General features: G+C 40.9%; 1 pseudogene; it reads left to right on the forward strand.

Moving 5' to 3' along the window:
• Positions 1-1127: 1127 nt before the first annotated feature.
• Positions 1128-12282, forward strand: LOC114439391 (E3 ubiquitin-protein ligase pellino homolog 1-like; annotated as a pseudogene).
• The last annotated feature ends 1576 nt before the right edge of the window (positions 12283-13858 follow it).

Consider the following 13858-nt stretch of genomic DNA (forward strand, 5'->3'; position numbering starts at 1 on the left):
CTCAGGTGAGATCCTCACTGATGTGGGTACCGAGGAGTTTGAAGGTTTTCACCCTCTCTACCTGGGCCTCGTTGATGAAGAGTGGGGCGTGCTGGTCTGTCCTCTTCCTTGGGTCAATAATCATCTCCTTAGTCTTCTCAGCGTTTAAAGAGATTATTATTTTCCAGAAACTATCATGAATTCAAATATTGTTTTTTTCTCTTTCCTAGAAAATGTTTCCTATTTTTCTTTTTAAAACACGTCCTAATATTCTAAATCTATGTAGCCTACGTTCTTGTAATCTCACAGCTTTAACACTAGAGGGCTATGCACACTTTGCTTTATCTGCACCATAAACAAATGTTTAAAGGAAATAAAATATTAAATTAAATATTTGTTAAAAATAAACACATTATATTACGTTTCTGGCTGTGACACATTTTAATGTAATATTTGCATTTTGTTTTACTTCCTGATAAGTGACGCACTGATTTGCTTAGTGAAGAAAGTTAAACACTGCTGTGCTGGTTTGTCCTGCTTTGCGGGTTTGTGCTGCTCCTTTAAATCACCTATCATGACTTGTACGACTGTAAAACATATCTGCAGATTTTCTCTTGTTAAACTGTCTCAGGGCTAATGTGTTTTTCCATGTTTTTACCTGTTGACACAGCAGCCTGCTCACTCATGCTGGTGTCATTAGAACAAAGTGTTTTTGTCCATTTTCTTTTTATTTAATTAGAATACAAATAATAATAAAAAATAACTCAGACAACTAATCTGGGTCTATTTATAGATTTTTTATGATGGTAAAAACTGCAACAAGTCAGAAACAAAACGTCACTGAGAGGACAGAGGCACACACGGAAACCAGCACACTGAAAACTGGTAGTTCTACTTTGTAACTTTTCAAAATAAAACAAAGTACATTTTGTTTCCTCTAAAAGCTTAGTTTGCCAAGATATAATAAAAGAACTGAAAATAATACTTCTTACAAAGGCCTTAATTGTAATCTATCTGCTGTGTAAATGCCTTGTGCTCTTTCACATTTAGATGTCGCCATTTATACAGTCAGTGGCCTTTGAAGATAGAAGTTTTATTTTGAAATGTTAACCGGAAGTTTGGTCGGTTTACGCCGTAAAGTCGCTCAGGATGTAGTTTTAGTTGCAGACAGTTCTGACACGTATTGAGACCGCGTCGACTTGGGATTTGTTCTGTTCCTCCGCAGGTATAAGCTCGTTAAAACTTCACGCACTGAACAAGTAAACACGTTCTTTTGCTGAAAGGCCGACAGCACCGTCAGTTCCCGGAACAAAGACAGATCATGATGGTTTTGGAGGAGCAGTAACTTTTGGTGAGTTTATTGTCTGTAGTTTCTCTTCATTGTGCTTAACAACGTTTCCAATGTTTAGAGACGTGTTTCCCACTATCAGCATTATTATTATTAGCCTCATGCTACACAAAAAGCTAATAAGCTAACAAATGAGCTACACAGATACCGTGGAACATTATCTTACTGTCAGCATCCCTTCAAACAAGCATTCTTAAAATGTATTTTCTCTCTCACACGTGTGATAAATGTTTAGTGGGGTTTAATACCCGTGGTTGTCCGTGTAAATCAGCGCTTTGATAATATGTCGCGTTATTTATGTTAAGTTTTGAAGTCTACCGGTGTAAATGTGATCTTATGTTAATATAGTGTACAAGTTTAGTGCTCTCTTTGTCCTCCCGGGTACTAAAACACCACAGTTTCTGTGTTGTCGTTCACTGGGTGCTGTGATAAATTCAGAGATCCCTGTTTATTTCCCACAAAGTTAATTACAAATACTATCCCATAGTAAATTACATCCTACGCAGAGTCGCCTCGGTGCTTGTGGTTGCCGCGCCGGGCTCTGCCTCCATGTGTCCCAGCTGTCCCCTTTGTTCCGGCCACACTAACTGATTAGCATGCACCATCCTACCGAAGCATCTGTCCCAGCAGACGCTACTTTTGTTCCCCGTTTAAATCTGGAAACTTTGCCCTTTTTGTCCAACTGCCTGTTCATATTAAAAGCCTTCAGACATGTCAGTCCATCTGTGGACGGGAGTGTTGACCTGAAGCAGCAGAAAGTTGAGTCTGGGTGGAAGAGCTGCTGTCAGCAGTCTGAAGACCACTGAACACTATGGGAGAGATCCATGGTGTAGTAACTATTGTGATGCATGATTTAAAAGTATATAATATAAACAAAACGCTAAATAAAACATTGCAGGAGCACAGAAGCTATTTTGAAAATTGCCATTACCACAGACTTATCTTTTAAGAAAATGATACCATAAAAGATAAGATAAGGAAATGAGTGTGACTTCTCTCAGTGCAGCTAAAAATAAATACATGCTAATATTTAATCTCATGTGGCATAGAATGATACGCACTAAAACTAAACATTAACATAAAAAACTTCATATCATTTTCTCTCAAGGTGCAGTGATAATATTTATCATATTAAAAGGTATTAAAACCTTCACTGGCTAACCATTCTTGTTAGTAACATTTTTACTAATGTAATGTAAATAACTTAAACATGTTAATGTTATTAATATATTCCAATATAGTCCTGCAGATTGTTAATGATTAACCCAGCTTTAAAAAAAATCTTGTTTAATGTTGACTCCAGGAATGACTTAATCTGCTATTAAAGAATTATGCATGTAAACCAGGTTCAGATGGACACTTTACACGTTCCTCTGTTTGGATTGGTTATAGTTGTCTTTAAAAAAAATGAACATCCTGACTGTTTTAATAAAACCACTTCTTTTGAGTTAAGAGTTTTGAGTTTCTTTGAGTTTCTTTTTGAGTGTTTTAGTTGGTTAGCTCTGCTTCCTGAACGTTTTGCTGGTAGGATTTATGGAACTATGATGTGTCTAGTGAACCAGCCCACACTTCCACTAAATGTGAGCACTGTAATCAAAGACACATCAGAAGTAAACAGCAGTATCAGGGTGGCAGATTGCTTTAAATATGCCAACCTTTTATTGCAGGTACTGTAGAAAGGAACCTGTACAGTGCGACATGGCCACAATGGTTTGCACCTATGAATGTTTGGTGCTGAGAATGGTTCAAAGTTATGTGTGAAACATGGAACTCTGTTCTGTGTTCATGAATTAAAGTTGTTATTAGAGGCTTATTGTCTTTAGCACTGATACTGTCTCTAATGGGTTTTGATTGCTGTTTGCGTTCTCATCTTGAAAGGTTTGTTTTACTTCTGTTGTAGGTTAATGCATTAAAAATACATGAGTATCTTTGATACTTGCTCGTTGACCAAAATGACACAGGCATGCACACAACATATATACCCTCCCCATATTTTAGTAAACATTTAATGTTTATGTCTCTCTCTGTTGCCATGGTGGACTGGGTTTGTTGTATGTGTGACTCGGTTGGTATTTCCTGTGCTGATGTTACATAACACCTGGATGGTGTGACCCTCTTTCAGTGAGCAAGCGCTGGTCTGGTTTGGCAGGCTGAGTGGCTCGTCATCCACCATTGTCAGTACTTTTAGCCCTGTCAGGATCCTGTACGTAGAAATGATGACTCGGTGTTTTCAGTGTATTGCTGTGCAGCTTCGGTTCTACCATGGTTAAAAGTCAGCCAGATGGTGATATTTAAAAATCTGAATATAGCCCAGACACCTGGCAGCAATCCTGCCTGAGTGTTAGACCCAGGTGCTGTGAGGTGTGGTGTGTCTGTTGATAAATAATTTAAAGGTAAGCAGTCACTAAATTATAAAACAAGCTATATATTTTTTATTTCTATACAGCTTTTATTTTGAAAGGGTATATTTGAAACTTGTAGATGGTATTAGCAGGTGTAAGATGGGGTAAAACATCACTTAATAAAGCCAAATACAAGTATCTCAAATGCCATGAGGCACTGAGGGAACATAACCGAACAAGCAAAAACTGTGGTCAGAGTCTAATTATGTTCAATAAACGTTAATTTTCCAAGTCAGCGTTACTTGAATCACTCCCATTTCAAAGTAAGCAGGACACATTAGGTGACATACGCTATACAGCCTCACACATCAGCCTTAATGGTGTTTTGAAACGGAACAAAATGTGGTCAAACTTCAAAGAATGGCATCAAAACTGAGTTATGATCATAGCAATGTGAGGTCAAAACTAGATTGTATGATGATGTGCTGCTGAGACCGATTAGAAACCATGTGGTCTGAGTCACAAGTGCTGAGGGATAAAATCAGCTTTGAGCTGAAGTGTTAACAGAGAGACGTGTGATTCACCTCCATAGAAGTATGTCACTGTCAGGAGAGGAAAGAAAACGCACAACAGAGCCGTTGTTGTAAATGAGTGATGTCACTTTAGTCGTCCTTCTCATCTGGTGTCCCATTTCAGGCAGTCCTCTGTCCACTGGCTATATGTATGTGTGTTGTAAAAAGTTGATCAGAACAGATGATATAATCTTTTAATGATGAAGTAACCCATTCCTGAGATTGAAAGATATTTGAGCCTAATGCCCTTTCCATCGGTGTTCCTTTAAAAGCACCTACACTAACAGGGGAGAGTGGAAAAACAACACACCTGGTAATGTAATTAATGTACATGTGTTTGCTACAGCTGCTGCTGCATGAGCTAACATGGCAGAAGTTGGTCTTACAGTCCTCGTGCTTGCTGATTGGATAGCGTTGGCTGGAATGGTCTGTAATACTTTAGTGATTTTCTCACAGCACTAAGGTCTATGTTTTTTTCTTCATCATAATAAAAGATGGACAACTAGCAAACAACGGCTCTGTTTACATGCCAGCAGTACTTCAATGTAAATAAGGCATTGCCATGAAAAACCCTTTTATGATTACTTTAGCCTGATTCGTTATAAGCCATAATTGAAGTAAGACGCCATAATTGAATTATTACAGCACACCTCAGTCACCCATTAGGGGTTTTCACTGAATTTGTAGTGGCTACCAACGGTTTGGGGTTTGTTGAGCCTCACAACATGCGGCAGTTTACCCTCCAGTCTGATCTGTGGATTATACCATCACTACTCTTTCCTTTTTAAGTGGCAAGCTAATGCTAACAAGTCTAATGGCTATACTGCAATTTTCTCGTTTTTTTTTTTAAACGTGATAAAGAATGATGTAACATAGATAAATATAAAACAAGGGGCATGGGAAATGTCCCCTGTTTTCTCCCAATTTAGTTAACATGTAAATGGAATTATTTTATGCCCTCTTTCTAACAACATTGTTCTGATTGACAGACCTTGTGGATGTCATTGCTTGTCAGCAGCACCTCCTATGATTTGAAGGCAGCTTTGTATCATTACAGTGTAGATTGCATGTAATGTGTAATGTCTTCCCTCACACGCTGCCTGCTCACAGAGCTTGACTTCATTTACCAGCAAATATCTGCCAGGCCGTGTAAAATGTGTCATGTGGTAGACTTTGGAGCTGCTGCTCAAACTACGAATCCTACTATTAGTTGTGGACATTAGAGGCTTAATGCTGGGCTGCAAAGTAGAATATCTGATTTGTACAAGGCGGGGACAGCTGGTGGAGTTTTCTGTCTACAGCTGCCACTTTAAATGACAAACATTTCTAGAGTTACAGGAAAGGTTTGGGCCACACATAGATTGGGAAGTGTTGGATATGACCTTTATGAGCTCAGAAAGAAAACTAGAAAAAACAACCTGTAATTCACATCTAACACGTCATGTCTGTATCATGCCTGTGCTTAGTGCCTTGGCCATATTTAACATGCAAGCTAATGAAATCAATTTTATGTCTAATTAGAATGAGCGAACTGCTTTTTAAAATGCAAGAATCTGAATAATGAGCATTAAAAAGCAGATTATACTGGATATTTCCTGGTGACCCCACTGCCCACACTACGCACTAATGGCCTGCCTACTTGCAATACTTTAAACCTCAAAGAGTAATTACCATTTTAAGGGCAAGGCATTCAGAAAAAGGGGCCTAATGAAATGGGCAAATGAAAAGGGCTACTGAATTCAAGAATATTTATTCTAATCTGTAATTACAAAGGGTTGGGCTAAATGAGAATTGACTCACACTGCCTTCAAAGTATATGTTGAACTAACTTTTCCTGCTCATAAAGTCAACGTCAGCAAAGAATTCATCATAATATTCAGCTGTGTAAGTTTTTGTCCTCTTTGGCATTTTGACATCAGCGTTAGGCTTCTGAATGAATACTCGGCTTGTTTTCTTTTTTCTTCTTTCATGGTACAAACATCAATTCTAGTGTGCTCCTAAATGACTCACCCTGTCACAGACGCAAACGGCCCCTGTTTTACACCTCACAACCCTGCTCAGTGTACTGGAGTGAATACATACATTGTCTGCCACTGCAGCTCCCAGCTTCCAGTACAAAGACAGTGTGGGTGCATTGTGGGAATGAATGGTGTTGTGTGAAGTCTTTGTGTGTGTTGAATGGATTTCTGAAGAGGATTTTTAAATGTTAAATTAAATATCTTCAAGTGATGCGTTCTCAAAATGATTTGCTTTACATGTACTGTCAATTGTGCTTATGTGAAGTTGTTTGTTTAATTGTGTCTGCAGGTAATGTGTAGTGTATTTGCACAGCTGGGGATGCTAAGACGGTGATGGAGGAAGTTAACGCAGTGGAAAAGTCCTCAGCCTTTTTCTCTCAGAAAGCTGCACAGATGTTTTCACTGGGTCAAGGAAAACATCTCTACCTCAACTGCATCCACCAAAGGACCAATCAAATATGGAGAGCTCATTGTGCTGGGGTAAGATGTTAATGATTTATGGTGTATGTAAACGTGAATCGACTGAGGCAGAATTTGACAAGGCCAACTTGGACAAGTATGATTATCTGCAGATCATTAAAAAAAGATGTTAGCAGTAGCAATGACCTTGTATTACTACTTGTATTTAATAACTAATCCACATCAGTAAAGCAAACTGGTTTACTTGTGAGTCGGATCTGACTTACACAGTTGAGTTTCAACTTTTTGTTGTTTCAACGCCAAACCCCTTAGACATACAGTAACCCAATACGGACAATAAACAGTGTTGTTTCTTGCATGTAAGTGGATTACGGCTCACTACAAAACCACTTATACAATAGTCACAGTCTTGGTATTTTTTTTCTCTCTGCTTTTGTTTGCATTGCTGAAATTAGTTCAATGGAAATGTATTATTATTGTTGTTTGTGATCATGCCCTCTTGCCAGAAGCTGCTTACACAAATACCACATTTGGAATGCATGCTTGTATTTCCAGTAAGCACAGGAAGGGGGGTTATTTTGCAACAATGGCACTGCAACAAAAAGTACTGACTTCCTCATTTCTGCGTGCAGCAGCAGGGCCACCATAGAGACCTGGCACAACATCTTTAAAGTTTCTTCAACTCAAACTCAAACAATGTCTTCCTTAACTTTCTATTTTGTGCATGTTAGTAGTCTGTGTGTCCTGCCTCAGTGTTAGCTTGCAAGCTCACACAGATGTACTGCTTTTTATCTAATGTAGCAATTGGATATCTGCAACTGACTAATGAAAACGCCTGGAGTTTAGATGTAGTGTTGCTACGTTACCAGTGATGTGTCACTACAAACCAGCTACTTGTAAAGACAACTGCACATGTTTATGCTCACAAGCTGCTGAGCACATGTGAAGCTGACGTACTGGCATTGGGTAATCTAATGGGCAAGTTCACACAGACATAAGATTAGTCAGTACTCTTACATCCATGCAAAGGTGTGCAATCACCCTCTGACAAAATTTGTCACATGGAAAAATAAAACTAAGCTTAGCCAGCTAGCTGTAACTCAAAACTATTTTTTTTTACAATATTAAACACATGGCTTGATATAAGGGAGACGCTGTAGACAGTTCAAGTTTTAAGTGTAATTCCCAGCTCTTAAATGTTGCCTCGTCGTCATTTCACTGTTGTTGTGAGCCTTGAAAGTCCCTCCTGTGTCCCACCATGTTTCCACTTTGTCCAGATAATTAAGAAACACATCTCTTGTTTGAACTTAGTACATGCAGCATATTTTGCACGGCGTAAATTTTATTCTGTGGCTTGCCAAGTCAGCCTATATCCACTCAAATGCACTGAGACACTCGGGCACAGCAAAGAATGCAGCTGTCTTGCAGACTGAAGGCCATTCACTGTGGACACAAGAGCAAGTCTGTGGTTCCAGGAGGTCGTGGGGCGTCGGGAAGGTTGAGGCAGCTGTGGTTTCAGACCTTTTGTTTGCTTTTGTATTATAGTGTCTACATGTGGAATTAAACAGTCTGGAATAACATGCAACTAACAATTAGACTAGTCATAAGGTTTAATTTTAAAGAAGCATGCAGTGAAAACAGAGGTCGTGTTATGTGTGAGACAGTGGAGCCACAGCGGAGTTGGGGTGGTCTGGGTTTGTCTAGAAGGGAGGTGGGTGTTGCTTTATCTGAAACGCAGGAAGTTTGCATTATCCACTGAAAGAATGGCCCGACTCTCAACTGAACTCTGATGTTTACTTGACCCTCGGCTAGTGGCAGTCTGTCTTTGACGATAACCTCCAGATAGAACTGACCAACTGACCGAGAGCTCCAATAACGTTCAGCTTTCTGAATTGTCTTTTCAAATGTGTTATGAATCAAGACTAGAATAAAACTCTTCATGGTGCAAATACATGTAGTCCAGTTAAAGTTATATTTAATGGGTGGATAAATGACTTAACCACAGAACCATAACATCCTGCTTTTGATTGTCACTTCCTGTCTCCACTGGAGGCTGTGAAACAAATGTCTGGGAAATGTCTTTTGTTGTTTTTTTTGTACCTGCACTGCAGACATAGGGTGTGTTTAGTTAATCCTAAAAAATGTTTACATGTGTGTTACTTTACAACTTAACTATTAAAGATATTTTAAAGATATTTGAATACCAATGCTGGGTGCAAGTAGCAGAGTTGTTGTGCAGCATAGTAATTTAAACTACACTTGTGGTGCATCATAGAGGATGCATTGAGACACCATTGACTCATGACTTAAGCAGCAACACAACCTAAATCCTGTGCATGTGTTGTGAAAGTAAACCACAGTAAAGAATTCAGCTGACTTCCTGAATGAGCGCCTTTCACTGTGGACTCAGCAGCCAGTCTAAAGTTCTGGGAAGCTAGCTCTTGTTTGTTTTTATATTATGTGATGCAGAGCTGAAACAGAGCTGCCTGGACACCAAGGATGTCACATTATCTCATCCGTGACGTATAAAGCAGAATGAGTGATTATCTGTTGTCAGTCCAAATGTACGCACAGAATGGCACATATATAACCAAGTGTCCTCCAGTTATATATGTACAGGGTAATATTTTGCTGATCTATGTAAGGCTGCAGATGCCCTGATAGCATGCATGCAGATTTAGTGACTTTAGTTTTTGTGTTCAGGTGTAACGGGTCTCTTCCCAACGGTGACAAGGGAAGGCGGAAAAGTCGTTTCGCTCTGTGTCGCAGAAACAAGGCCAACGGTGTGAAACCCGCACCGTCCACACATCCTGCACGCCTCAGGCTGCCAAGGTGAGGGCTCAACACTTACTTTTGGCTGTGGCTTCTTGTGTATTCCTGTGTATGCACATTTAGGCAATAGATGGAGAAAGGTCGTATACCAGGTATGTAGAGGTACTGTGAATTTGATTGTCAGTCATCCTGAACTTTGAATGAGGATGACTTGCCTTTGGCCACTCAAGGAACTGCAGCTTTTGGCAGCTTCTTTTCCGGCTTTATTCCTAGCCATTTACAACAGTTCCTTATGGAACAATAAAGGCTGTCTCTGTCCAAACATTGCAATGAAGCATCTCTCTTATGCTCCTGCAGGCTATCAGCAACAAGGAGCAGCACAGCATATCATACACCCTTTCTCGGGCACAGACGGTGGTGGTGGAGTACACACACGACGGCAACACAGACATGTTCCAGGTGTGTATGCCTTATTAGCCTTATCAAACTCTGAAAATGAGAAGAATTGTGGGAATGAGCAAATGAGCAAAATAGTGAGTGTGAAACGTATGTGTTCAAAAATAGTAATAATGTAAAATCTAACACTTTTTTGGGTAAAATTATAGATTGGTCGGTCTACAGAAAATCCCATTGACTTTGTGGTGACGGACACCGTGCCTGGCGGTCAGAGCCCTGCTGATGGTCAGACAGTTCAGAGCACCATCTCCCGCTTTGCCTGTCGGATCATCTGCCAAAGAAACCCTCCTTACACGGCACGGATTTACGCAGCAGGCTTCGACTCCTCTAAGAACATCTTCTTAGGGGTAGGAAGACGTGCGATTAGCTGTATGGCTGTTTTCAATGTGGAGATGCTTAACATAGACTTCTAACCTATTCACAGGAGAAGGCAGCCAAGTGGAGGATGCAGGACGGGCAGATGGACGCCCTGACCACAAACGGCGTGCTGGTGATGCATCCTCGTAACGGCTTCAGCCAGGACTCCAAACCGGGTTTGTGGAGGGAAATCTCAGTCTGCGGCAATGTCTTCACACTGCGAGAGACCAGATCAGCTCAGCAGAGGGGCAAGATGGTAGGCGACATCCACCATAGCTAGCTTGTGACTCTGTGACTGGATTTTGGCACTAATATATAATTAACAGTCTTCTGGATAAAAACAACAGAAGACAATGTTGTAATTTCATGTTTGCTTGATGGTAGCAGCAACTACACAAACCCATAGTCTCAGGGTAACGGTAATGTGATGGTGCTTGAGCAGTTTGGCTCTCTAACTTTAAAAAATCTATACTTAAACAGAGTGATTTGATTTAAGTGTTTTTGTCTCGCTTCAGGTGGACTCTGAGACGAATGAGTTGGTGGACGGCTCGCTTATCGACCTGTGTGGTGCCACTTTGCTCTGGCGGACAGCGGAGGGCCTGGCGCTTACCCCCACAGTCAAACACCTGGAAGCGCTGCGTCAGGAGCTGAATGCCGGGCGGCCACAGTGTCCAGTGGGCTTCAACACGCTAGCCTTCCCCAGCCTGCGGCGCAAAGACGTCCTGGATGAGAAGCAGCCCTGGGCCTACATGCGCTGCGGTCATGTGCACGGCTATCATGGCTGGGGAGGGCGCCGCGACCCAGAGGTTGAAGCAGACTTTCAGGAGAGGGAGTGCCCTATGTGCCGGGCGAGGGGGCCCTACGTGCCACTGTGGCTTGGCTGCGAGGCGGGCTTCTATGTAGACGCAGAGCCCCCAACGCACTCGTTTGTCCCCTGTGGTCACGTCTGCTCGGAGAAGACGACGGCGTACTGGAGTCAGATCCCGCTGCCGCATGGCACGCACGCCTTCCACTCTGCGTGCCCATTCTGCATCCAGCCTCTGGGCGGAGACACAGGCTACGTAAGACTCATCTTCCAAAGCCCATTGGACTAGAAGCCACACAGACTCTTCCTCTGAAGCCGTAGCCAGTTGGAAAAATGCAGAATTTAGGGGTTTCAATAAGTTAACTTAATTTTGTCCAGTATAAGTGCATTTATTGGGTTGATTCCCAGCCTTCAGTCTGATGAGGTCTGAGTTCCTTGGGACACAGCTGTAGTGGAGTTTGATTTGCCTTAAACTTTCTTATTTATTCTTTTACCGCTTCTGGAATGTTTTGTAAAACTAGTGCAGACTTTAACAGCAGTATTGTCTCCTGACAGCCTATTACTGTCTCACCCTGCCTTAAAAGGATCATTTCTCGGGTTTCAGTTTGTCTCCTTGTAGCTTTTAATCTCTTTCTGGAATACACTGGGGTTTTTAAGCAGGGAAGTGTGGAAAAAAAGATAAAATGATCTTTCTACTAAAATCAGGGAAACTCTTTTAATGTTTTATATATTCAGAATAATTCTATTTTATGATCATGAACTTAATGCAAGCTCTGGACTAGAGCATAACAAAAGTGTATGTAAGAAACGAGCTGATGTCCACAGACATGAAAAACCAACAGCTCTTCTGACCACCAAACTTTTTACCATGTTATCATTTACTTTCGGTAATATTTTAGATGAAATGTAGCTCTGAGAGAAATTGACCTTTGATCAACAGTGACTTATTTCCTATATTTATTCACCATTATCGTGTCTCATCATTCATGTTTGTTCAGCCATGCAGTCATGCTGCACACTGACTGTTTTTGTACAGCTGCAAACAATATAAACACATGGCTGTCTCTGTCTGTGTCCCTTCATTCTGTCCTCTCTGTGTGAATAACCAACTTGTCAAGCTTGTCTATACATTCGTCTCGAGCTGTCGTCCTAGCAACAGGACAAACCTGCAACTGTGGAGCCTGTTTGCTGTTAATCTAATCGGGACATTTCAAATGCCCCGTAAACACACATGACACAGTATAGAACTATATATGACTTTACGTACCGTGTAAGAATGAATGTATAAAAAATAATATATTTTATTGTATATAACTGTGTGTGTATGTATATACTGTACCAGTGTGTGTGTGTGTAGGCTGTAAAATGGAAAAGTGTAGTGTAGTGTAGTAGTGTTACTCAAGGGCTTAATAGTATCACTTGCACATAAACTCACACCAGCAGTGACAGACCTTATCTGCCATCGTTTTCAGCATCCTGTCTTATAGGCTAAGGGGCTGAGACTAGTGAAAAACCTAATCTATCACAGCTACTTAAAATGTGATAATGTGTTAAGAGTCGTGCTGACAGTTTGGTTGGTGTTCAATTTTAGCATTAACACTTTTGGTATCGGGGTTAATGTTTGGAGTTCTCCACACCAAGATGGCCATAAAGAACACAAGTTGGCACAGCTCACAGTAAAGTGTACAGTTACAACTTGTGCCAAAATATGTTCAATATGGTAACTGCTTATCCCAGTGACATCATAACATATTTTTTAAATATTTAAACTCAAGAATCTGTTTTCAACAAAGATTTAAGAAAATGATGTTACTAGAATATGTGTATTTGTGAGTTTTTAAATTTTAAAGTTTTCAAGGTCCAGGGTGCCGTAGTAATGTAGTTATAACTAGAAAACCATTTCCTGAAGAAAATGCAAGTTTGCTGCAGCTGAAGCATCGCTTTGAATGCTGATGTGAAGGATTGATCTGAACTGCTGGAGAATCAGAGCAATTCAGAGCTGTGTATGCCTCTGTGTGTCAGCCTGTCACCATGGTAACAGCAGAGGAGACCCTTAAAAACCACTTCAACTTTGAGAGCCTGGCGTGTGGAAACGATTCGGAATTAGAAAATTCTGAATACGAGTTTGATAGAGCAGCATCTTGTGAGTGTTTTAAAGGTCGGGTAGATTTCATTCTGATGCACTTTTTGTTAAATTAGTGTAACTTCTCTTTACAATCCGATAGCAACCAATTAATTCGGCAGTTTCGCTTTAAAACAAAGAATATGAATCATCTGTGGAAGCTATAAAACACTAAAAACATCAGCCAATCCTGCGAGGCGCCCCTGCACAGAGTATTGGTTGGTTGTCACTCTCTTCCTGCTCTGCGCGCACCAGAGAGGTACGTGCATGACGGCCGAAGTCACAGACTGGTTGGGAGGTGTGGCTTCAGGGTGAGCTCTGAGAGAACGGGGCGTGTGTTCACTTTCAATATCTGGCTGACTCTCACTGAGTTTTCAAGATCTCCTACCCTACCTTTAAGACTAAAATGGAGTCTGTAGCTGACCCCTGAGATGACCCTCATTGAAGGGCGCTCTCATAGACTCCCGTGTTAAAAATGACACCGAAATTGCTTAAGTTGACCCGGAATGTCCTCTGTGAGATGAACATTTTGATTACAAAAATACATAAATTTGATTGTCTTGCAACGGCAATCAAACTAATGAGGAAAGATGTGGACAGCAGGTGGCAGCAGCGAACCTTGTAGACTGAAACTGAGCTCAGCGCAGAAGAAACGGCCGCCCCTGCC

This window comes from Parambassis ranga, chromosome 1 (assembly GCF_900634625.1).
Source record: "Parambassis ranga chromosome 1, fParRan2.1, whole genome shotgun sequence".
Classification (NCBI taxonomy): Eukaryota; Metazoa; Chordata; class Actinopteri; family Ambassidae; genus Parambassis; species Parambassis ranga.